Raw genomic sequence first — 26,355 nt, 5'->3', positions numbered from 1 at the left:
TATGGCAATTTCTATGTTCTTAGAGGAAAAAATAAAAAGTAGTGTAATAACACACTCCAGGGAAAAATCTAGAAAAACTTAAAAATTAAAATAAAACCATAAAAATTGCAATAAATTCATTTTCTCTCTCCTGTGTTGCAATATGATTTTATGTGCAACATTAAAACTACAACATGAGTTATCATTTTAAGCCTTACTTGAAAGTGACTGTGAGTAGAGGCAGGCAACTGAAATACACCAATCCTGGTGGATGAACCGAGTTTATATCCATTCTAATTACATTCATAATACACTCGTTTGAACTACCATAGGTATTATTTAGATGTATGCTATACATTCTGTCTAAAATAAATTGAAATAAAAATATAATGCATAACTGAAAAATATACTCTGTACAAAGTACTGTATCTCACTGACAAGTACTTTAAAAAAAGGCTAAAAGTAATAAAAATTACTACTAGAAAAATCGAAGTGTTCCATTCCTAGATTTTATGGGGTAATAAAAAATGAAAAAGCAGCTCTAGTTAAGCTAGACTGATGAAGTGATATACTGCCAGAAAGGCATTCAAGGTTGTGTTGAAACAGATTTAAAATTGATATATATCAAATACAATAATTCTGGTGCATATTAAATAGAATCTAGATAGAATGCTAGCGCAGACTTTCACCAGATAATGGTAAATTAAAACAAAAAGTTTGACCTACACAAACTTTGCCATGCCAAAGAGCTTGGATGAAGCTGTTAAGAGCAGTTTTAACCCACACAGTGTGGAGCTTCTGAGCAACACTGCAACTTTTTTCTTCATTTGCAGGAGTTTCAGGAAACATCTACAATTTCTGCCATTTAAACTATTTTATTTGTAGCAAATAAATGTTTCTGATTGATGTCAAGAAGCACACAGAACAGTTTTGCCTTTTGTCAGAACAACTGAAAACGTGGTCATGCGTTACAATTGATTTCCAAGGCTAATTTCTACAGGCACAGCTCGAAGATAGACATCCTTTCCTAGGCAGTCGTGAGCTTAGACACTTCTCAGTGACAAACATGAAACGGAAGAGTTTAACCACTTTATCCACATCTCTGACTCAGTTGTAGGTGGAGCAGTAGGCCAGTTGAGAAGGTTATCACCGGGGGTGAGGCTTTGCTGTGTTACATTTCATTTTCATCACAGAGGCAGAGGAAGCAGAGCTAATAAGTACTTTGAGTTCATGCAACACAACTAAAAAACGAGGCAAGATCATTAACATTCTGGCCACATTCTGGATGGGTTCAGGTTATGACACCTGATTTATTTTTTTAAGTGAGATGCTCACTGGGAAGTGTGAACTGATCTTTTCAACACTACCTGGTATTCACCTTCCTCCTGCTGGAATTAGATAAACTTGAAAAAAAAAAAAAAAAAGACTTCAAAAAAATTCCCAGTGTTCCCAATGTGGCTGTCTAAAACAATCGTGAAAAAAGGTTTGCGCATCAAAGTGTTCTGACACACGCATCTGCTTTGCAGTTACTCGTTCTGAAGCTCATCCTCAGCAAAGAGCCAGCACAACAGCTACATGCCACTCTGGTCACACAAGAAGCACATTTTGGCTTTATCGCCATTTCACAAGCATTTAGCTAGTTATCCTGGCCAGGATCACAAAGAGCTGTCATCACATACAGTACCAGAAGCTCTCAGAGAAAACCCAGCAATACCACCAGCATCACAGCCTTGCAGGACAGGAGGCTTGCCTGTGACTGTACTGTGCATCACCAGCTTTGTTCCTACAAGTAGCACCTTGTCAACATAGGGACCGTAATATGCGGAAAAGTCACATGCAGGAGTCAAGAACACAACAGCAATCCCTCAGCGCCTGACCACAACATGTTCACCCAGTTACGTTCAGCAACACTCACGCAAGTGAAATGGATGAACTGTTACCAACAGTTTTCCAATCTTACCCCAACCCAATGACATGAGGTAGCTTGAAAAAAGAAAAAAAAAAAAAAAAAAAAAGGGTATTAAACAACACCAGAGACAGCAGCATTCTTTGCCTACAAAATTGCTCAATCCATCCATACCAAGGAACACAACTGATTTGTTGACAGCAGAAACTGAAAAACACTGTCAAACATAAAGCAGGCTCGCGCCTGACAGCCTAAGCATGCTACACCAATTATCTTGAAGCAACTCTAACTACAGCACCAGCTTCTTAGAGAGGCCTTGTACACCCCGGCAGTGTGAAAGCAGAAGCCTGCTTTTGAAATGTTCACACCTCTAAACGCTCCCCAGCCTATGACATTCTGCAGGAACAAGTTGCTTTGGCAGTTTAAAATGGAAAGCATCCAGGCCTTACATACATTAGGAAACGCGAAATTATTAGCAACAGAACGTTATAAACTTGTCTCCTTGACTACTCATCTTGAAGAGCATAGGCTACAGATTGTTTTCTACTTAAATTAAGAAAAAAAAAAGAATAAAATAAAAGCATGAGCATCGTGCATGTGAACAACTGCAGTTTGCTCCAGCCAGTCTGGAATTTAGCTAGTCAAACCTCTGCACCAAGCCTCTCTTGGGGCATTTAGACCCAACACTTCTGAAAGTTTTATAGGCACAGAAAATGGCCTATTTCCTCCCTTACTGCAAAAACCTTTTACTTTTTTGAAGACTTAAGTAAGCTACCCTCAAATCCCCATGCCAAGCAAGCCAGGCTTCTTTTTCTCTAATAAATTACTGTTTTACAATACAAATATTTACTATGGATATACAAAAGACAGCAAAAGCGTGAGACTGATCTGTCACAAGTAGGAGAGGCATTCTACTAGCTGTTTAAGAATATGGTAGGTCTGTTTGTCGCTGTGATTTACATCAGAATTACACAGGAGTGCTATAAAGGCACAATTCCCACCCTACCTCACCCTCAGTCCTTCCCTGGTGCTACGAAATCTCTCACGATTCCATCGCCATGTGATTTAATATATTATTAACTCCAGAGTTCTTTGAATAGGAGGTGGAAACCAGCACACTTCCAGTCCTTGTAACTGCAAAAAAGAACTTGGAACATGAACCCCTAAAGACCATAGAAGGCTCTGAAACCATAAAACAAATCATTTGCATGATTTTTAATGCAGCCTGACAAATATTTGAGCTATGCAGAGAAATTACCAAACAGCAACTTAAAACTAAGTAGAACATAACATGGGATTTAAAAAGAGATTGGACAAATTTTTACAGGACAGATTCATTCACAGTATCGACTGCGTGATAACAAAAACACTATCGTCATGATGCCACCTTCTCCTGCTGACATTTCTGGACTGCTGTTTCAAAGAAGGTGGGGTGAAGTTTCAGGAAAAGGATCGCTCACTATTCTATAATTGCCCTAGTCCCTAATTTTTTCCTTAGCATCAAGCATTAGACGCTGTCAGAAGTGGGATTGCTGACAGAGATGGAGCTCACATTTTGATGTCATCTGATCAATAGTGTTCTTAAGTTGTGGATGCAAGATACACAACAAGATTTAGATTTTTATTTTAAATCAGAATGTTTGTCTAATATTGCTCTTCCTGTACTGGATTTTTTTATTATTATTTTTTTTTTTTACAAAAAAAAAGAAAACATTATTAATACAAAACTTCCACAAATTAGTATTGTACACATATACACCCATTACAACAAGAATTGTAAGAACTAGCTATATTTGCCAGGTAGAAATAAAAATAATAATAAAATCAGATCTGGAGAATTTACTAGGAGAAAAACATCTTGTGCAAATGCTAAAAGTCACCTCTTGTTCAAGGATTTTGGCATTATCATATAGCTGGGTATAGATTTGCTGCATGTTATAATTAAATGTATTGCTGTGTGCTACACTCATAAAGCAAAGATCTCCAAAAAAACAACAACAACAAAAAAAGACTAAAACAACGCACAAGAGACAAGAATGACCTGGCACCCCTCTAGTCATGTACTTACACAGTAACAGGGTCTGACGTAAATCTCAGATTCCTATCAACGTGTTCATACCATACTGACCACCTACAAAGAAACATTAGCATGGCAATTGGCAGAAAAAGCACTGGAAAAAACACTTTGTACACAAATGTCCTTTCACGGGTTTCTGGCCCAGCCTACACCTGTTAAATTTATTACTTTTTTTTTTTTAAATCATAGATGAAGGTGGTTTATCTCTAGGTATAAAATAAACATCAGAATAAGGAAGATGCAGATAGAACATACAAAGGCTTGGAAATCACAGTGGAATAGAGCACTGTGCAGATAAGAAATCAGTCTCAAAGTAAACCACGGGGATTAAATCAAACTCTAAAAGCAGACAAGTAAATGATAAATGACACACAACTGTAACTAAACTAAATCTTTGGTGTCTAAATGAAATATAGAGGGCTGAAGAGATTATGCAAATTGAATCAGACTGAATCAAGACTTACGGCTGATGTAAAGTGTGAGGGAACACGCTGCAGTCTGAAGCCAGAGCAATTATACAACCTGGGACTGAGCAGCTGACCAAAGGATAATGGATGGAAATTTGCTTTGGTATCCTGAGTTGCATCTCCATAGATGCCATCCAGGGTTTTGGGAGGAAGGTAAAAAAAAAAAAGCTGTACAAAACACTTATGTATTAGGGCTTGCATATGTAAATACCTACTCTTACTCAGAGTGATCCAGCTGAGATCTGAAAGCCATACAGAGCCAAAACCTACTAAAATCCTTCAGCTATAGTACTTTTGAAATGGCAATACAGTTGCTTTCTCTTGAAATACAGTTGTGTCCTTTGCATCCTTTTAAAAAATACTCCTGAAGCAGACTGCTCTGTATTATTAGGTCTGATCACATTTCAAATTTGAATTCAAAATTTCTCAGAAGACTTTTAGAAGAGTTCAGATCCCAATTTTTAGTTTATTTTTCTTCTTTCAAGCCTGTACTCACACAATAGTCACACAATAGAATAGAATTAGTAATACAGAAGTTAGGCAATGAGTTAAATGATCCAAAATGATGCTGTCTTTATTTTATTCACTATTACCAGCAATTACAAATCATAATACAAGAGTCTTTTGACCTTTAGAATAACTGACGCAGTCTTTTGCAAGCTGAGCAAACCAGCCTCCCTAAGAACACAGGGAAGGAAAGGACGAAAGTCAAGTGCTGTAATTAGCTGCATAATTATTTTCCAAAATAAAATGTGCAATCTTCACCTCTTTGGCACTGAATGGCGTCATTGGGGCTGGTATCATTAAGCTGCCATCGCTGCACTATCATTACAGGGCTGATAAGGGAAGACAAACACTCTGAGATCCACTAGAGGATGCGCTTATTTCCCAACTTCCCTCAACTACTGTATTTATGTACTTATTTTTGCGGATGATGGGATTTTGAGGGCATGAAGGAAGGTCGGTGACACTGGAACCAGCAGGGACAAGAAGCATTTTTCTCAACAGGAATCGAGACTGGTGCTCTAATAATCATTATACATTAAACCCTAGCTTTTTTCCAGCCGATGACAAAACTCTCATCAACTTGAACAGCTTCAAGATTTTACTCCAGGCTTGCAGACACAACAATAAACTCAACACAAGAACTAGAGAAGGAATGAAGGGGAAGAGGAGGGAATCCAAGTCTTCATGAAACACTGCTCAAGTGAAGCTCTGTCCTGAATCTACAGGTAACAAGCGCATATCGTGAGGGTCAGAGTTACCCAATACATTTGGAAACAAAAAAAAAAATTGAAAATACTGCTTGCATAATGAAACAAGAATAATTGAAAAGTCTTTTAATTCTTCTTGCCACATAAGAATGTCAATATATAGTACCTATCCACTGCATTGGGTATTTCTAATACTGACTGGAAGTGAGCTAAGACTCATGTAGTATTTGATAAACAGTTGGCATGCACTGAATTATATTTGCATTTGTATTTTTAATAGCCTTCTTTCATCCCCGTTATATCCCAGGATCCTGCTTACTGCTAATAAAATAGGTTTTTCTTTCTGTTGTTTTAAGTCCAGAAAAACAGCAGCAGGCACAAAGGACAGGATCTCACCAAGGCAGACTCTCCCATCCAGGAACACCCTGAAAGATTTGTTTCCCCAAAGAAAAAAAGGAACAAGGGAATCCCCACAACTTACAAGGTATAAGGTAACTGCAACACTGGATCTAAAACTTCCTTGTTTGCATTTCGGCCAATAAACTGCAAACCAAGGCACTCATTCTTTGGGTACAACTTGGACTTAGCTCTTCAGCAAAATCAATAGGAATCCTCAACAGGCACAAGGAACAATGCTTACAAACCCGCTTGCAAGACCAGAGTTTTATTTTGCTTTTCTAAAACCCAAATCATTCCACCAAACAGATGGTCCAATTCTTGGCCAACCCCCTGCAAAGCACATGGGATCCTCATGACTTCAAACACTCCTACTTGTTATTGTTCTCGCAGAACAGAAGGTGCTGTGCAAAGACCAAAGCCTAATATGAAAGTAACAGCACTCATCTCACCGGATTGAAGCGTGAAAGACCAACAGGAGAAGGACCACTGGGGGATATGAATTCTTGCAAGACCTTAAAACTTCAGGAAAGTAGTCAGAAGAATTTTTCCTCGAGGCCTTAAGACAGAGAGAAACTCTGAGGGGAAGCAACTGTCAAGGGATGGAACGCAGTAAGAACATTCACAGCTTCTAAGAGTTTGGGTTTTTTTAAATGAAGATGGAAAGATTTAATTATTCAAAAACAAAAAGAACTGAAGGAGTCTGTCAATTAAAGTGGCTGATAAAAGTTTATGGTTGTTCTGAAATATTTAATAGAGAATGCTGAATATTTTATGTAAGAAATACTTGTCCCTGCAACAGAGCCTACTGTTAATACACAGAAACAAAAAAACTAAGTTTTCAAACTCCCACAAAGGTACCTAAGCAAGGGTTTTGTCCTTCTCTACTGATGTTTCAAAATCAATACTAACAGGATGAAAACTAACAGCCATGCAACTAAACTCTCACATCACCATGTCTACCCATAGCAGTCCCAAGCACCGAGCACTAGCTGCTCATTAAAATCTGACTCAAGGTGTGGATTCTTCGGTATTTCATATCCATTCCTGACCCCCTCCACTACTTGCATTCTGAAAAGCCAGAAAGAGACACTTTAAAATTAACCAGACCTTTAAATATATATTGCAAAATTATGTGGTTTTTTTCTGCCTAGGACAATATAAACCAACTGAAAAACTGACAAGCACCTACGTTTACAAATAGACTCAAATAGCCAAGAACATTCCCTCATGTTGCATTTTTCGCACTAGTTTTCTGTCTCTCCATGCCATACTTCCAGTCTCTAGTTCATGAGTCCTGCCAAGCTTAATTAGCAACAATATTAATGCTGCTAATACTAATACCTGAAATCTTCAGGTAAATTTATATATCTGTGGGAAAAGCAGGTTCCATCACAGCTCATTAGGGAATAAATGACTTAAGTAGCAAGGCAAACATGATAATCGTGTTCATTTGGATGCAGCACCACAACCATTTCTGCACCACTGTCAACATGAGTTCAAAGCCAGTAATTAAGCTTTCGCTGACCACAACCAACGTGTACAAGCTAGACTACTAAATGCAAACTCCGAAAAAAACATTTTCAATATACCTGCAGATTGTATTTTTCAGCCCACAAGGACTCCCTGTCACAGACCACTAGATGGAACGCAGCTTCAGCAATAGGTAAACTGCTCTTTCTAGCACAACTCTTCAGCATTTCATTAAAAAAAAAACTGATTGAAAAGTAAGCCAACTTCTAACATTAAAAAGAATAGCAAAGAATCTTATGGGAAATTTTCACTTTTTTTTTCTTGTATAACACAACTGTGTAGAATAGGTAAATGCACTGATCTGTACTTTGTGTTCTTTTTAATTCTAAGGAAAATACAAGCAGAATCAGCTGTAGTCATTAGACGGCCCACTCAGCACCATCTCAATTTCACCTAAAATCTCCAGCCACACAATGATAAAATACAGCTTTCTTAAGTTGAAAGAGGAAGTCTCTCTTCTTATCAACCCAGAGAGCCTGAAAGATAAATCTGGCAACAGCCATGAAAACACAAAGCTTACCTAGCTGGCCATCCTCGAGTCCTAACTAGTTCAGATACTCGCCACTACGACTACCAGCAATCCTTCAGGCATCAGTAGCACTTCTCCAGCACAAAATTCTCAAAATAGCATCAACATGCAAAAACGATTACATATGTGCACAAAATAAACATAGCTACAAGATTTGCTATCTCAATTCTACATAATTAAGGAAGTTCATTCTGCATTAAGGCCAAATTAAGCTTTTCTCCTTGGGTGAATCTATTTCCAAAAAGCAGTAAGAAATGCCATCTGATTTCAGGATTTAGACTGACTCTGGAAACACAGAGTAACTCATTCATTTTTCTTCTGCAAAAAGGGAGTCTTACCTTATTGAGTAAGGCGATGGGCTCTGGGGCAGACGCGTCCTGCAGCGGCGTGGGGGATCATGGCATGCAGGTTTCAGGCCTGCTTCGAGGCCACTCGAGGCAGCTGAGGGAGCCACCACAAACTGGCAGCCCTTTCGAGGGTGGCTGATGAGGCTTGGGATGGGGTAGGAGCACAGGAATTTTGTGGGTTTTTTTTTTTGATCATGGGGAGGTTTAACTCAGCACCTGGCCTGATGGCTGCCAATGGGTCCCACCTGTCTCAATGGGGGAAATGAATTCTAGCCCAGGAGCTGGCAGGGCTCGTTGAGAGGGCTTTAAACTACGTATGAAGGGGGACGGGGATGAAATGAGGCTCAATGAAGATAAGCCTAGGGGAGCAATGCCAGGGTTGGGAGCGAGGGCAATGGAGCAACTGAAGTGCAGCTACACCAATGCAGGCAACACAGGCAAAAAACAGGATCTCACACCGAACACATCTGAAGGAGCAAAAAGCAAACCCTATGTTCTGGAGTAAGATACTCATAATGAAGGGTGATACACTGTGTTATAGTCCTGGTTTTAAACAGGTAGGTTCCAGGTATCTTTCTCAAGCACTGAAAGTAAACGCAAACTCAAATAACTTCCTGAATCAGCACAGAAATTCTAAATAAATTTCCACATTAGCTGAAGTAACATTCTGCATTTAGCATTACACCTTGAGAATCACAGTTGTGAATGAAGGACTTAAGCAAAATGCACAAGGAAAAACATCAATGCAGAGTAAACCGCACAAAATCTTTCAGCACAAGAGCTGCCGTCACTGAAACTTCATCTGCAACGATGGTTTGTTCCTGCACCCAAGCAGGTTCCTTGCTGCAGTTGTCCCAGCTCAAGACTTGCCTTTTTGGTACTGCTGTGCCTCTAACACTGCCGGGGTTTGGGGTTTGCAAAGTCTTATTAGGGAGACCCGGTGAAGGGGAAACGTAGGAAGCAATCTGACAGCACACGGACAGTACTGAACAAAGAGCAGCTACCCGTCAAATATATTGGAGAGGAGGAGGATTGCATCCTGTTACGATGGAAGGATACGGAGAGGTTTTCTCCAGATGTCAGGTGGGCTGTTGAAATGATGAGTGCTGGTCGGGCACTGTGTTGTAAATGATGTTGAGGCATCAAGAGATTGTCTACATCACACAGTGCTTCATAAGCTGCAAGAACCAACCAGGGCTAATTAGTTCAAGTGAACTATTAACAACTATACGCTGGCACCCTTGCGTACACAGAACTCTGCTGTGAAGACATACAAGTTCATTCATCACTCACTCAGGTATCTCTGGAGCCTTGAATAAAGGTCTTATTATTAAAATTCCTGTGCTTGACCTTGACTGAAAGGCCAGGCAGACAATTAGAGTATTTACTGTTGCAGTCTTCTGTCAAAGTGAAACAAAGGTGATAATCACAAGGTACTTGGCTCTAAGTCAGATTCCTGTCTTCCTTTTGTTTTAAATTCTACCTTAAATACAAAAATGCAGTTCTCCCGATCCTGCCATTTGTAACTTCTTTGTAATTTCTCTGCACTTGTTTTGCCCTGTCCTTCATGAACTTCTTCCCTCTACTCCTTTTCCCCTGTCTTAGCCACACGCACCTCTTACCTATTTAAATCTAAAGCCTTGAGAATGGTTCTTATGCACTGGCAATACATTAACACAGCTCAATCCTGTTATCAAAATCTAAGTGCTTCTTCTGTAACAAGTAATATTTCTCCTTTTCTGTGAATTTGTCTTTAAAAAGATGTCACTTAAAAAGAAGATGGAGCTGTTTTCTCTAGCATTTTCAAGGCATATACGCAACAATCCTGCTCACCTCAGTAAAAAAAAACAAAAAAAAAAGAGTAATTGCCAGCCTTAAAGCCATAATTTGCATTAAAATTGTGGAGTAAACCTCTTATGAATGCAGCGCCATACGGGTAGCCACAGCAGTTGTGTCTCCTTCTAGGTGGGCAGGGAAAATATTGCTGAACATACGCATCACTGTTGACCATCCCTGAACAGAACTTCTCTGATTAGATTTGGGAACTGGCGAGGAATTGACTTTATCTATGGACTCCATTTCCTGGATAATGTTATTAATTTATTCATTAAAATGTTATCAAATTATTGAAAAGAAATCTCCATCCTGAGTGTTAGATAACAGCAGCTCTGCTTCCCATCTCAACGGTACATTCACTTTAACAGGACTTTTAACTAGCAATATTGTTTAGTGATTTTATTATTACCATTATTCAATTCAGCTAAGCTTTTTTTTTTCTTTGCACTCTGTTTACACTTTTTAATGAGGTTTTAATCTTCCCTGACATGTTTATTCAGGTTATTTGTTTTACAAAAGGAAAGGGCCTTAAGTATAACTGAGGAAATCAATGCTTTTTTCAACCTGGGTCCAAATCTCCTTTTCAAATATTCCTCAGCCTTGGCAATAATAACAACAATAATAATAACCACACGGGTTTTGGAGAATGTAAGCAAGAAGGTTAGGGGTTTTTATATTAATCCAAGTAGAATTCAAATTCTTACGGCAGAGCTGTGAATTCTACAAAGCCCCAGAAGAATAACTGATTGCAAAATTAACTCGAGCCTTCAGAGATTCACAGATAAATTTTTAAAGTATTTTTAAATAAAAATGCACGAAGTAGCACAGCAAAACTTAAGCTAGCATTGGTCACAGTAAATCAGCATTCCCTTAAAATCGAGCAATGTGTGTTCTTCTCCATTATGTTCTTACAAACATTTGCATATCTTTCTTGGATTTGGTTTTATAGGGATCAGCACACTGGGCACATGTTGGATGGATAGCCTGAAAAATCCAACCACAAGAGCAGCAAGCCTGAGTGGCTGGATTTTACATGAAATAACCCAGTATCAGCTGTGGATTACTAGCTCTAAAAAATTTAGCTCTTTGGCTGAAGTTTCTCACATAGGAACAAAAATCTACATCCATGTAAAGCCATCCGAACTCTGAAAACGAGGCAGACATACTTAGGCCTCGAACTTACTGAAATTTCTGGTGAATTCTACCCTTACACAGTATAACAGGCAAAAAGCTGAGAACACAGAGTGACTGGAGGGCTGTTGCCAGTATTTGCTGAATCAGCTCTCCTTGGATGAGCTCTTGCTACTGTCCTTATTCTGCAAGCACTTCCCACACTATGGAGATGGAGGAGGACCCAGCAAATTCCTTCCACAGGGATGAAAATGCAGCACAGTGGTTAATTACATTCAGCTGAAACATCCAAGGACTATGCCCATTACCCTGTTTTCACCAGCATTATAAGGTTCAATGCAAGAGCAGGTTCCAAGCAAGTCTCTTGCTTCAGACCTGCCATAGTCCCTTTGCAATAAGGGTGCCAAAAAATTTAAATAACTTACTTACAGTGACTTCTATGAAGAACTTCTATCCTGTAGTACTTGTCATGCTGAATACACACATTATTACCTTATATGTAAGATAGCTAATAAGATGTTTTCCATTTAATTTTCTGAGCAGCAGAAGTATTTAAAGAACATTAATGTAGTCAGACTTAATTTACTCCTTTTTTCCCCATGACTTGCGATCATTTTTCACCATCCTCATGCTAGTTAGCTATTATTTTGTAAATGAATGACTTCATTTAATTTAGTTTCAGATTTAATTGTTCCTTATTGGAAATGTCAGCTTTCACAGTTCATTAATAAGGGCACTGGTGGAAAGCAAGAAAAGAAGTGGGGATAGGGAGAAATAAACTTATCTTGCAAGTTATGAAGAGCTTTAGTTAATGTTATGTCCGCATATTTGTTCTAAGTCCCTCTTGAACCTTGGTCTCTGGATTAAAATTACTGGGGATACTTGCTGGAATTCAACAGACCAGCTTCTCTGGCAGATGCTGCTTGCTGACAAAGATATACAATACAATCCTTGAACTGCTAAGGCTCTCCTCCCAGATTAGTTGGCAGAAGAATTGTGAGGTGGCAATCAGCCACTTTCCTGTGGCAGTGGTTTAAATATTCAGATGGAAAAATGGTTCTTCTAAAGAGGGCCAAACAATATTCTGAAAATCTGAGCAAAGGTGCAAAAGGGGGATTTCCTGGGTAACAGGCATTTTGGAATACCTTTGGAAAATCTGTGGAGTATTTGCAGATCTGGTCAAGGCACAGAATCCCACAGCTTCAGACAATCCACTGATGTTTACTGGATGCTGATTGCCTGGACTGGTGGCTACAGACTGCTGAATGCTAACAACCTTCTTTAATAAAGAAGTATTATCTTTAATCTCTTCCACCTCCATTACACATGTGAAAATGTGAACAAAAACTAACTCCCTGTCTTCATGTAGCAATAACAAACCCATTAACCCATGCCATTAAATACTACTGTGCTGAATGAATTCCTGTAGGTAGTCCAAAATTACCATTTGGGAGATTTAAGTGTATTTATACAATGTAGATATGAAATAAATAATAAAAACATACTATTTCTTTCTTTGGCAAAGTGGTATGGGACTGAAATGACTGTTTTCACAGTTTTGTCTTTAGTGATGACTTTAGAGTGTCTTTGAGGTTTTACAGAGCCAAAGTGTCTTTTTAAAGCGGTGAAACACAAACACTTGTGAGAATCATTGAGACATAACAATAGCATATCCATCCACTAATTGGAACGCATTAAAAGTTTAAGTTTGATCAAAATTTGTCACTCAACTACTGGCTAATATTCATAAAATGGATTACTGGCAGAGGAAAAAAAAACACAAGAATAATCTATGAAATCTTTATGACATAATCAAGACTAGTAGTTAAAACTGATATATAAATCCAGCAGCATAACACTGCAGTAATACATTATAAAGGGAACGCATCTTGCAATCCGTCCTGTATTTTGGATACTTTCTCTGTAAAATGCTTTCTAAGCTCATTTAGCTCAATTAGCATTTATGAAACACTTTCTATGAAATGGCTTTGACTTTGTGTTATTGGTCTGCCTTATGCTGCTTGCACATGCTTAAATGAAAGGTTCCCTACAGCTTTTTTGGGGGAAAAAATGCAATTTCATTTCTTAAACAAGTAAATAGTGCATAGAGAATTGCGTAAGAAAAAATGATAAAATTAGAAATAGGCTATATAGTTATGCAGAGCCTCCAAAAAAAGACAATAGCTGAAAGAAAACAGAGCTTTTGAATGCAGAATTTATTACACATCAAAAGAAGCAAAATTGGCTCTATTTACCATGTATCGGAAGAGAAGGAAGATACTGTACACTGCACATAACAGAAGATACTAACAGCTTAACTGAAACCATGAAAATGATCTCCACTAATTTTCAGGTGTGTTGGATAAGAGCTGTATGCTTCCATCCACCCCTAGATTTGCCACAGACTTGCCCTGCAAAGCATTTAGCATCCCACCTACATTCAGCAGATCAGTTGAGCAGATGCTTCATTTTAAGCAGACGAGAAGTCCCTTTCAAGAGAAAAAACTTACTTTTGAGGACACCGCCAAGCTGGACCGCTGGCTTTGATCTTGGTAAGAGGACCTGATTTCCAGAGGCGCAAACCATGTCCTGCTTCCATTTAGTTCAAGGGGGGCCAAGAGGGGGAGAAAGAAACCACACACGCAGGAGGTTACGACCTCAGTTTCCCCACGTATGTAACAGCGGACTAATTTTACACAATAGGGGTATTGACAGGTATTCAAGCCAGAGTTTCAAAACGACATTCAGATTTTAAGAAGAAAAATATGATATAAATGAAATATATTGTCATAATAAACACTCAACTATACAAACTATAATCATCTTCCTTTTTACTTCCAAAACAGCAAAGGTAAATGTAATACAAACACTTATCAAGGTGAAATTACCCCGTCTTAGAGAGACCATGAAAGGAAAATTCTAACATGATATTTTCTTGGATGAAAGCTCCCATGCAAGTGTAAATTATTATCATTAAAATAATGAATTCTTTGCCCGGTTTAAGCTTTGCAGCTCACTCTGGAATTGAAAAGTGCTCCCTGCTCAGTGAAACTCAGGGGGGTACTGTAAATTTTCCACAGCATTTGATTTTCAACTACATTCTACGGACTCATATGATCAGGAGGCAAAACCGCATTAAAAAATACTTGTGAGTAAGCACCCAGAGCAGTTGTCTTTCAGTTATAATTTCTGGATAATGTGGATGTTGGTCAGTACTGCAGAGCATTTTCAGTACTAGCTTACTGGTTCAAATCTGGGTCGGGCAGGATGTTTAGAAGAAAAGAGCTCCTGGATATCCTGTACCAGGTACCATTGTCTTGGGCAATTCCCCGGTTGACATACTGATATATAAAAAAAAAAAGCCACCAGAGTATTTCGCCCATTTAGACAACTCTCATCATTCTCAGCAAAGAAACACAGAATTAAAGCAAGCTCTGAGCTGGAACTGACCTCTCAACACCGAAACTGCTTCCTCTGATGCCGAGGTTGAGGCAGGTTGTGCAGCACCACATTTACATGCTCACTTGATCCTTGCCAGCATCAAAAATGCTAGACAAATACAAGAGAACAGTGTAGATTCATTTTCACATGCTGCCTCTACCCAGAGCAGAAGGAAAAGTTTTTAACCTAACTTTTCAATAGAAAAAAAAGTTCAATGTATCAAGTTGTTTCCAGCTAATTAGAAACTTTAATCCTTCCAGTATGTATCAAGATTATTTTCTAAAACAAAGAAAAGGACAGAGCAACATACAGCAAAACATTTTTGTCATAAAAAAAAAATCTGAAGTATTCCTTGGCCATTTTGTTTTGGGGAGAAATTAAAATTCAGAATCTCAGGATGAAGATTGCCTTTCTTTTCCAGATCTATTTCTAGATCAGTTCACTCTTCAGTAGTTTTGCAGCACAACGCATCTTGTGCCTAGTCTTTGGAGATTGTGCAGGTAACAAGGACTTGCTGATTTCAGTTGCATTTGGGGCTAATACATATGAAATAAGGTCTAGACCATCTAAGCCGCACACACAGCATTCAAAATTAAAAGGCCACCTTTGACCATCTCTAAATTTACTTTATGAATTATTATTCATGAAAAAGAGGCTTTATAACTAGCTTATCAATGATAAACAGATTGTATTAGCATAGTGGCAGCATCAGTAGCAGTCCATCTAGAAAAGTTATTAGATGCGAGTATAACCTACAGCTCTGAGCAATGTCTTCACTGATTCGATCCCTTAATTACAGCAATCAATTGACATTAATATAGCAATTCTATGACCTACTTTGTAAAGAGGTCAGACAAAATGATTGAATGATCTCTTTGAGTCTTCAAACCCATAAATAACCATTTATTAAGATATCTAATAAGCATGTATTAGCTAGACTGAGCATAGAGAAGCCAAGCCATCTGAATCAAGTTGAACAACAACTTGAAGTTTGATCTTTCACTGCCCCAGAAGTGCCTGGACCAACATGCTGCTTAGGGGAGGGAAAGCGGTCCAGTCTCTGTGTTCGTCTCTGCCCTCCCACAGCCTCCAGCTTTACGAGTTCATAAACGCTTTGTCTTCGTGTGCAAACTTTTAGCAAGTCTCAAAAACATTCCTAGGAAGGAAAATCGATGGTCTGTTCATCTTTGTATTAATCCTCTAGAGCCTATTCATAAATGAATTTTGAATGCAAATTTTATTAGGAGGGTTTAGGAAAGTTCTTTCAGCACTTAGAACAACTTCCTTGTCCATCTTACATGTCATGTTTACCAGCTTAATTAATTTACGTAACGCTATTTAACGAGAGACTCTTCCACACTTCTCCCAGTCACTTGTCTCTTTTGGTGGCTCCCGAGCCATCAACCACGCCTGAAGTGCAATGCAACGCTTTCATGCATGGTAGCGTGAGTGTTGCAAACTTTGCCTAAGAAACGTTCTGTTTACTGTTTATGGAGGAATGTATCGCTGTTCACTAATGTTCTCTGATGTAGTTTGATTGCTTTGTGTGCAGAAAACAATAAAAAAGTTAATTACAAATAAACAAAGGAAAGCAAGCGAAGATAGACCCTGTACTATCGACATAAAATTGTGAACTGAAAGCATCAACGTAACAGAAGCTGCTAAAGACATTTTAGATGCTGTTTTGGTGCCATAAAAGATTTCCCACAAACAAGAGGTGCAGTCTACTGAACTCATGTACCTCCAGATTTTTGGTAGACTGAAGGAGCCCCACAAAAGAGGAGATATGACGCTATTCAAAATATAATGACCATTATTTCCACTGCTCATCTCAAGCATTACTTGTAGTAATTAGAATAAATACCACGCTTGACTGGCAAGTCATCTCCTTGACCTGAGTCAACTGCTGTACTTTCAACAAAGCTACTGCTGAGTATTTCATCCTGACTTTCTATTTCTGCTGATATAACATACCTGTTGCACACATTCATCTGCCTATTTGCAAGTATTCTGCCCTACCATTTCACCAGGTGGGCTTGCTAATGTTTCACCATTTGCCTGAGACTTCTCAACCACAGCAGATGTTTTCGCATTCTGCCCAGCTCTGTTACGTGCACAGCTCACTCCCCCATCTGGGATTAGGATATGCAAAGCTGAATCCACATCCAGAAAAAAGAAACGTACTGCGTACATACCACTTTCCCCCATGTTCAGAGCTGCATGTGTCCTAAGGCTGGGAGACGTGCTGGGTAATCCTCTTGAGACTTCTGATCTGAAAAGAGTGGGCTCTGCAGGATGCTAGAGAAAGCCTGGGGCCAAAAAACAAGGACAACGTCAACTAGATACTCTTGGAAGCAAAAGAGTTGCAGATTAACACAGGTTTCCAACCTCCCCCTCACCTCAACATACCTCTAACAAGAAACCAGACTATAGAAGGAGCTTGGAGCCCACCTGCTTACACCCCTCTGCTTTCCCAGCTAGCCAACTTCCTTGCACTTGTTCATGCAGCAGCTGCTTTTACGCCATTTGAAAAAAATCCTGTCTCAATGTTACTGTATTCTGGAAACTTAGCAAGAGAATATCCCTTGGCATCCAAAAAATGGCAGGCAGAACTAATATGAAAGCCAAGCAAAGAAAATAGGACAGGTGAAAGTCATTCCAGGAAGTCTAAAATGTGTTTTCCAATGATTAGCTAAAAAAGATAAAAAATAAAAAATTGATTGCTAGCCTGCAGATGTTCCTGAGCAATTCACAAATAGGAAGAGCAAGTCTTTTGTGCGTACCATTCAAACTGCTGTATCTGGCTTTCAGTAAGTTAGGTGCTTCCATCCACAATCAGAGTTATTTTCCTCTCCGAATGCTGACCAGATGAACGGTTTCTGTGTGGCTGCAGTGTGTGTGAGGGGGTGGGGGGCAAAGGGAGAGCATGGCAATTATCAGAATGTGTGAAACTTCAACACTACCGCTGCAATAAAATCACTGGAATAATATCAAATTTATATTCCATGCACACATATTTCATATGCATACACCATTATAACTGCCTGGGAGAAAAAGTCAGTTATTTTCTTTTTCTAAATCCTTTTTCCTTATCAGCTATAAAATGTTACAACAAAAATATAATAATCTCAGGGGTGAACTGAAGTCCCAGAAGGTGCTTGTCGAGGAGAAAAATAATTGTTAGGCAGAGCTGATTAAATAGCAATATTTTCACACAGCCTGAAATGATGGCTAAGAAATCATCCAGGAGATGTTAGCCTCAGTATTCTTAACTTGTCATGAACGGTTAATTTGCTCAGAAATACATTCTAAAGCCGGTGATGCCACATCTCCCCCCCAGCCATACTAATTGTTTATTAGCATACAAAAGAACCAATGACCTTTCAAATGGCATGCTTATTGTCCCTGGTAGGCAGAAGAAATGAGCCTTGGCACAGCAAACGTTGCTTGGTTCCTTTTCATTTTTAGGAAAGTAACCTTTTAGGCAATGAACTCTTCATCAATAGTATTTCACATTCTGTATTTAATAATCAGGGAAGGGAACACAACCGTGTTATTTTGTTGTTTTATCTAGGATTCAAAATTTAACAAAAAGAAACAAGGTTATTTTTAAGTGTTACTTAATTGTTGTATAGGTGGAAGTATTTGGGGGATTTAAAAGCACACTACAAAGTTTTGAAGTGTTCCATATCAAGCACTAGACCTATATATTTACGTGTAAGCTTTTGAAAGGTGCTCGGAACTCAGGCAATTTTTTTCACAGTATTACATTACTCCTCCACTCAGCATTGTATCTGATTGAGGAGCCCGAGTCTCATCTTCAAAAGCCATTTAAAAGTCTAGGACACTCAGTTCCGCTGCGTTTCACCATGGATAAGATTCGTAAATCACAAAACCACAGAACAGCCGCGGTTTGGAAGTGACCTCTGGAAGTTGTCCAGTCCAAATCCCTGCACAAGGCAGGATGAGCTACAGCAGGCCATGGCCATGTCCAGTCGGGTTTTAAATGTCTCCAGGGATGGAGACTCCACAGCCCACCTAGGAAAGCTCCAGTGTTTGGTGACTTTCACAATAAAAAAGTTTTTTCTCATGTTTAAACTGAATTTCCAGTATTTCAATTTGTGTCCAGTGCCTCTTGTCCTGTGACTGGCTACCACCCAGAAGAGTCCGGCTCCATCATTTTTACTCTCTCTCTTCAGGCAACATGCTGATAAAATTCCCCCGAGCTTTCTCTTCTTGAGGCTAAACAGTCCCAGCTGCTTTCAGAGAGCTAGCACTAGTCACTTCCCAAAGCAGGAGACATCAAAGTCCAAAAACAGATCTTTGAAGGAAGTTTACTTGCCCATGGGCATCTTACATCACAAGAACAGAGAAACCCACTGAGAAATTGGTTCCATCCAGACTATTTTAGGAACGCTGTGAAGTTCAGAGTACGTGCACCATATTACTTATTAAGCTGGGCACAACGCCGCATGAACAGTGCTGTTCTGCCTGTAGATCTGAGTTGGCATTACTCACCCACGCTTGTGCTCCTTGAAGACTTGCCAACCTGGGTTAGCAAGAGCTCAAGAATCTGTCCTGTGTTCCCCTGCATCATGCATGTTTGTGGAAATTAGCAGAGGTACATACCTATATATTTGAGTGCACTAATGGAGGACAAGCCTCATTTTTCTGGGATGGACTAACATCACACAGAATTTAATTTTCATAGAACTTTTAAACCTGAGCCCCTTTGCTGTAAAACTATTCATTTTCTTCCATCAAATTGAGCTGAACTAACATTCTTAAAAACAACCAGCATAAGAGAAACAGCACGTTTAAAACGTGTGAAACATTACTTGTCTGCTCATCTTAGGCTGCTTGCTCACAGCATCAGCAGACAGCTGCTACAGCAGTCAGTCTGTACTGGTAGGGCCCATCTACACGTACATCTGCACACACACACTCCCACCTCTTTTTACTTTAAAAAAGCTTTCACGATATATGATGCTCCTAAGGCTATAAGCTCTTCCCTCCTGCACAGCCTTAAGGTCAGTCTTGCTGTGGGTTCATTACCGTTCTGGGGAAAGAGGTATTAGCAAATTAGCAAAGCAGTTATCAGAAGATACAACCTCCCCACCCCGTAAATGCACATTAATGCAATGATCTGAAATATCTAGCAGCCATGGGACCACAGAACATGAAAATGGAAGTATTGTGATTCTTTAGTATACGCGGTACCGAATTCTACAAGAACCAGCTTGTAAGACCAAAATGGCCCAGAAGACTTTAGGGGTCCTAGATGAAATGTTTTGTATCCTAAAGAATTAAATTCTTGGGCTCCAATCTGCATGGTTGGCTTATCAGGCGTATCTGGAAAGCTGTCTGAAAGGACAGACCTCTGAAAGACCCTGAACCTGCTCCTCTGGCCATAAACATGACAAGACACGACACAGAATGGTTAACGCATCTTTTAGCTAAGTGGACATAATGAAAATGATGATGTGACTTTATCCTGTTTATTCTATAACAAGTGTACGTTGAGGCTTGGTTGAAGGTATCCACAAGAGAAACAGTTTCCAAGACCTAGGAGAGACCAGGCAATCTGTTAGATATGAGTGTCTTAGTCCATTAAGTTGCTGAGCCAATTCACGATAATATTATTTAGTGTAGGTTTCCATTTGGACAAAGAGTCAAGAGTTTGATCTATAACATTTGAAATTGAATTAGCAACCTCTTTGTTTCCCTATTCTCTTTATGACCAGGCCATGTCCGCATTTTGTGCGCATTCTGAATTACAGGAGTCAAGCCATTTGTTGGGAAAAGTGCCACATAAAGCCCTTTTGGAAGTGGATTTTTATTTCATTCAACTCTTTTTCTTCCTGAAGAAGTGATTTATTTATTTATTTATTTATTTAGCCATTAACTGCTTTTATCCAGCAGCCTCTACTTAAATCTGCCCTGCTTCACCTAGATCCAACTGGATTCCACAGATCTATTTGTATGGCTGATGCAGTTTGACCCTTATATGCCTGAAGCCAGGGCTTCAGAATTCATTTGCTTTCTATTGCATTATTTTTCTGGACAGAATAGTAACGGCAGGTTAGGAAAGAAGAGAATAATTTAACAAGGGATTTAAACACCTGCTTAATTACATCTCTGCTGAGGGCAGCACTGATTCAAGTGCTTAATTGGGTGTTGTTATTTGAAAATATGGAAGAACTGCATGAAAAGAGCTTTGTAAAAGTACCTGATCGTAAAGTAACATTCACCATTTATTACAATGCTCAGCATTAAAAGCAGGCCTACATTTTCAATCTGTCTAGTGGATTCTCATTCTAAGCTAAGATGGAAGAAAACAGATGCTCCTTACACAGGAACAAGGATATTTCTGCTTTTGACCACATAGAGATATTTGCCTAGAGTTACCTTACGATTTTCAAACACAGTTTGAGCAGTAAGAAAACTGAAACCTCTTGAAGGTCCAGTAAAAATGCAGTCCATCTGTATAAATATCCACGTGCCCCTCCATCGGGATCAACACTAGGAACAATGCAATTACTGTCCCCTTCCAAACGGGGGAACTGAGCCCCAGAGTTAGCAGAGTTTAAGGACAAGGAACAGAATACAAACATTACTGTGCCTAAACCAATTAGCCCAAAATAGTCAAGTATTGTATGCTGGCTCTAAAAGCAATGAGTTGTCTCTTCATCAGTTGTTCTCTACTACTTTGACCTCCATATGGACTATCCATCCAATCCCTCTGGCCTCCGAAGCATCAATGTCACTTTTATAACAGAGATGTATATTCCTAAATTTAAAAGTACTTTTGAAAGATTTCCCCATGCTCCAGCTAAATTTTAATCAGCAAAGCCTCGGTAAAACTTCCATTTCCACTAATTCTGCAGGACAGAGTTTTAGACAAAATTCTTTGTCGTACGTTTTAAATCTGAGATGCTGGAACTGAAGATGTATAAACACGCCAGCATACGTGTTTTCTGGAAACAAACAATTCTAAAAAAACAAATGGATATTGCTTACATGGATACATTACTTGTACTGGTGTGGGTGTAATAAAGTGAAGTAGCAGCTTGTCTAAAAGGTTTAAAGGCTAATAAGAGTGAGATGTCGCTGATGCTGGATAGGGTGAACAATAAAGACTTGTCAGTGACTTTACCTTCCTGAGCGTAAAATGGAATTCACTAAAATGTTTGGAGTTTGTTCCCTTGTGAACATCTTCATTGGATGGGGCTCTGGATCATATTAGCTTGAACCCTCAATTTAGGGCATACTTTCCCCCCTCCTTTGAGGTGTAAGTCCTTAGGGCTCCTGCCAAAACGTATTGCTGGGAGGCATCTGTGAGAAACTGAGCCAACGTACACACACTACAGCTGGGAGAGCAACTGTACAACCAATTCCTTCAGGGCCCAATTATTTGCCACAAAATTGAAGGGCTGGGATACATTTCTGACTTTAGACACTTGCTAGCCCACTTTATTTTTTCTACTGCACTTCAAACAGTAAGAAATGAAGAAAAAAATGTTTAGCAATAATGCAGTGGAAGCTCCTTTGCCGAGTTTGAGGCTATTAGTATTCAAATAGAAAACATTGGGTATTCATGTAATCATCCTGATTATCCTGAATGACACTACTAAAAGCTAATTTATATTGTCCAAAATCATTTAAAATAATGTCTTCAAAACCACAAATATATTTTTTACATGAGTAATTATTTGAGTACCTGAAATTAGGATTGCTGCCAGAAGGTGATTTAAAAGGAGTCTCTTTTTAAGGGGCAGAGGGGACTGACTTCAGAACTGTTTCAAATACCAAAAACGGCTGGATTTGATCTTTAGAAATGCTAACTCATGCTTCAAGAACCAGCTTTTCTTTTTAACTCCCCAGCTGGAAACTTAATGAATACGTATGAAATATGTCTTACAAATCAGTAGAAAATAAACCCGTATATTAAGCATTTTGGGAAGAGCAGTTGCTGTAGTTTGTTTATATGATGGCTAATAACTGAAGCGAATTCCAACATTTGTGCTAGCATGTGTCCAATTTGTTTACTGCTTTATAAAAAAAAAAATCCAGAAAGGACAGTCTGGCATGACCTCAAAGGAAAAAAAAACAATTTGCATACTGTGACAGAATAATATCAAAATATAGGGAATCTTAGTTACTCTAATCTAGCAAGTCATACAGCAGTAGAAGAAAACTAACTATTGCTATGGTTGAAGTAAGATACATTTGGAAAAAACTTTCTTGAATTACAAACATGATAAAAAAAAAGGAAAAAATAGCTGATATGTTAGATGGGTAATGTGATAAAAAAATGATTGTGCAAATTCAGTAGAAAACTGAGGAGTCTTTTCACTGCTTCTACTGAAGTGTAACTGTGGGCATAAGGAAATGGGTGTAAATTGGTGAGATAATGGGAAGAGCAGAAAGCTGCTCAGAAGACAAACGGGAGCTCAGAGAGGGAGGAGTGCGATGGGAGATGGTTCTCTCATGGCTCAAATATAGGGGCAGGGCTGTGTTGTGTCTGCAGCAAGATTGTGATTCTTGATACCTTACTTACCCTGTCCATCCTGTTCCTACAGCCCTCTGTGGACAAGACATTTCCCTTGGGACACTCCGCTTGGTCTCTTCTGTGCTGCATTCTTCACATTTTGACTAAAACAGATATAAATTAATTAAATGAACATCACAAAACTAAGCAGAAAGTGACATAGCTATCTTCAAATAAGAGGTGCCACATACTTGCAATTTAATTAACAGGCATATGTTTGACTAAATTAAAATTCAAAGACACGCATGCAAAAGTCAACTAAGGAGCAAAGGTATGTGTAATAAGAGTTAAAATTATCAGAATTAATCAGCATTGATTTTTAGTTTCCTAAGGTTTGTTATTTTGGGGTATTAAAAGGACAGAAAGAATAGAACTGGTTTGTAACAGAACAGCTGAGAGAAGAGAAAAATTCTCTAGTGTCACTCTTACCAGAAGAAAAAAAGAAAGGAAATATCCTAGATCATAAGATTTAGCGTTATCAGTGGGAATTCATAACCAATAAAAACAAGAACCCAACCAAGAAACTGGACTGCTTGCTACCAAACCTTAATTTAGCTAAAAAAAGGAATAAATAACATGAAAACAAGAATCATACATACTGTGTACGTAAAAATGAAATCAAATCAGGCTGTGGAAATATAATGCTCTATTGTGGGTTATCTATCTATGCTGGATTTCAGAAGATTGGAAATCACATTGAACTAAGAAATCTTTGCTGCTTGCCAGCAGTGTCTTCTGTGGCCAGCTGGCCACTACCAAAATTACAGGTTTAATAGCTCACCACACCACTTCAGCAGCTTTATTTCCAATCAGCTTGTGGTGAAAGACATCAGCAGAGGGCTTGCCCTGGCTCATTAAATAAACAACCAAACATGTCAACAAGCAAATTATTTGACAATGGAAAGCACGGTAAGGATTTACATTTTGTGCTGTTAAGTCCTATATTAAGAGCCACACAGAAGAGCTGACACAAGGCCTTTTCAAAGCCCAGGGACGGGTGTGAAGTTGTAGTATGTTTTACCCCATCTTCCAGCCTCTGGGACAGCCTGAGCGATGGCCAGGAAAGAAGAGAGGAGCCACACTCTGCCCGCTTCGGAAGGAAGCTTCGTCTGTAGTCAAGATGAGCAGGAGCAACCCTTGGGCAATGCTAACAGCAGAGGGATAAGCGCCACCATTTTGCAGTCACTGAGGAGATCGGTTCAGGGGCGGAGGCGTCCTCCCGAGGAGCGGGGAATGGCGGCGGGCAGGGGGGAGGATTTCCTACATGTAGGCTCCTCGAGGGAGCCGCCAGGCCCCGGCAGCCCTCTCGAAGGCGGCCGACAAGGCTTGGGGGGAAGCCAGGAGCGCCTCCCTCTGTCCTACAAAGGCAGCTCCTCGTGTGTGGGAGCGACCGGGAGCAGGCTCGGTCATGTTTGTGTTGTGGGAAGGGTTTGCTGCTGAAGAAACGGCGTCCGCCCGCCGAGGTTGCCGGTCTGCGGCTGAAACCCAGGCTAGGGGGGTGCAACCTCCCCAGGCAGGTGCCTCACAGAATCACAAAATGGCCAAAGTTGCAAGGGACCTCTGAAGATCGTTTTGTCCAACACCCCTGCCGAGCAAGATCACCTAGAGCACCTGGTGCAGGATGGCATCCAGGTGGTTTTGAATATCTGTATCATGGGTGCAAGTGTGCTCAGCTGGATGAGCTCTTCAGACAGGTGGCTCAGTTGTGAGAGGAGCTCACCAGGCGGCGTAGCATTCAGGAACCTGAGCAGGAGATTCACAAATGGTGTTATACGCTGACGCAGTCTGAGCAGCAGCCCTGCCTTAAGTCCAGGAAAGGGGTAGGGAAACAAGCACGTTTGAAAGACTCACAGGACAAGGGAAAGTGGACCCTTGTCTCTGATCAGAGACAGGAGCCTTTCCCCTGCCCCTGAAGTGCCCCTGCACAGTAGATATGAGATTCTAAGGCAGGAGAGAGGAGACTCTGGGAGAACTAGTAAAGACCTCAGAAAGACCAACCACAAGGAACTCGGAGAGGCTGGCACCACAAAGCTGGCTCAGTCTCCCAACTGCACCAAAACCAGTGCCGCAAAGAAGGCACGAAGGGTGTTAGTCATAGGAGACTCCTCTATGAACGTGATTCTGTGAACATGTCCACTGGAAGGTAATAATATTTAAAAAAATCTTCCCATATATACAAAAACAGTGCTTTTTCAGTTGTTTATGCCACATTGCAGCATTTTCCTCTCCTTCACAAGAATTAGTGGTATGTCAACCAAAGGAGAAAGATTAGCCATCAAGGCGTTGCTTTTTTTTGTTGTTGTTGTTCGTTTTGTTTTTGCTCTGTCAGGTTATAATAAATTCATTAAGCATATTCAGCACAGAATTATGGCCAGGACACACACACGCAGATGGAGCTTAATATTATATGCACAGGTGAACGTACTCAGTGTTTGATTTTGCATGATCACATTGGAAAACCACATAAAATTGTGTCAATGAGATAATCAGCTCTTTAAAAGAAAATGAGCAATGTTCATAACTGTATGTTCGGAGTCAATATATGCAATGTTGGGAAGAGAAGAGGCATGAAGGTTAAAAACAATTTTTCATCCATTATTAGATTTTCACTTATCACTTCAGATGCATACATGTTATCTTAATTAAACAGTACAATTCAGGGTCAGCTCCCGCAAAATTCCAGGCATGCTAAACCAAAAATGATTTACATTTAGGGTAGTAAAAGTTGCCAAGATGAAAGAATAAAATAGTTCTCGAATGAAGTTTCTGGATTCCTATCTGTATGTATAAACCTGGTGAACAGGTCTCTGAGAAATTCAGGGAGAATACTGGTATTTAGTTGAAAAATTAAAAACATTCCCTCCTTCCCTGTTCCCTTTTTCTTTCCCACCCATACAAATCCAAGGTCAGAACATTTTGATGTTCACATCCAGTTTGAAATTTTAACT

At 39.5% G+C, this 26,355-nt stretch overlaps 2 long non-coding RNA genes across 4 annotated transcripts; both read right to left on the bottom strand.

Annotated features, from left to right (window-relative positions):
• Positions 1-7,301: 7,301 nt before the first annotated feature.
• LOC121060612 lies at positions 7,302-8,681 on the bottom strand. Its single transcript, XR_005814893.1, has 3 exons — positions 8,440-8,681; positions 8,093-8,190; positions 7,302-7,730 (listed from the first exon to the last, which is right to left on the bottom strand). It is a non-coding gene; the product is annotated as an uncharacterized LOC121060612 (long non-coding RNA).
• An 8,339-nt stretch (positions 8,682-17,020) lies between these two features.
• On the bottom strand, positions 17,021-25,122 carry LOC121060600. 3 transcript variants are annotated; one of them, XR_005814888.1, is made up of 4 exons: positions 24,007-25,122; positions 23,417-23,511; positions 18,237-20,421; positions 17,021-17,165 (listed from the first exon to the last, which is right to left on the bottom strand). It is a non-coding gene; the product is annotated as an uncharacterized LOC121060600 (long non-coding RNA). The 3 variants fall into 3 exon arrangements; XR_005814889.1 differs by having other exon boundaries at positions 18,237-19,915; XR_005814887.1 differs by lacking the exon at positions 18,237-20,421.
• Between the last annotated feature and the right edge of the window lie 1,233 nt (positions 25,123-26,355).

The sequence above is a fragment of the Cygnus olor genome, chromosome 27 (genome assembly GCF_009769625.2).
Source record: "Cygnus olor isolate bCygOlo1 chromosome 27, bCygOlo1.pri.v2, whole genome shotgun sequence".
NCBI classification, from domain to species: Eukaryota; Metazoa; Chordata; class Aves; order Anseriformes; family Anatidae; genus Cygnus; species Cygnus olor.
The sequence above is the reverse complement of the archived record's forward strand: the minus strand, read 5'-3'. Positions and strand labels throughout refer to the sequence as shown.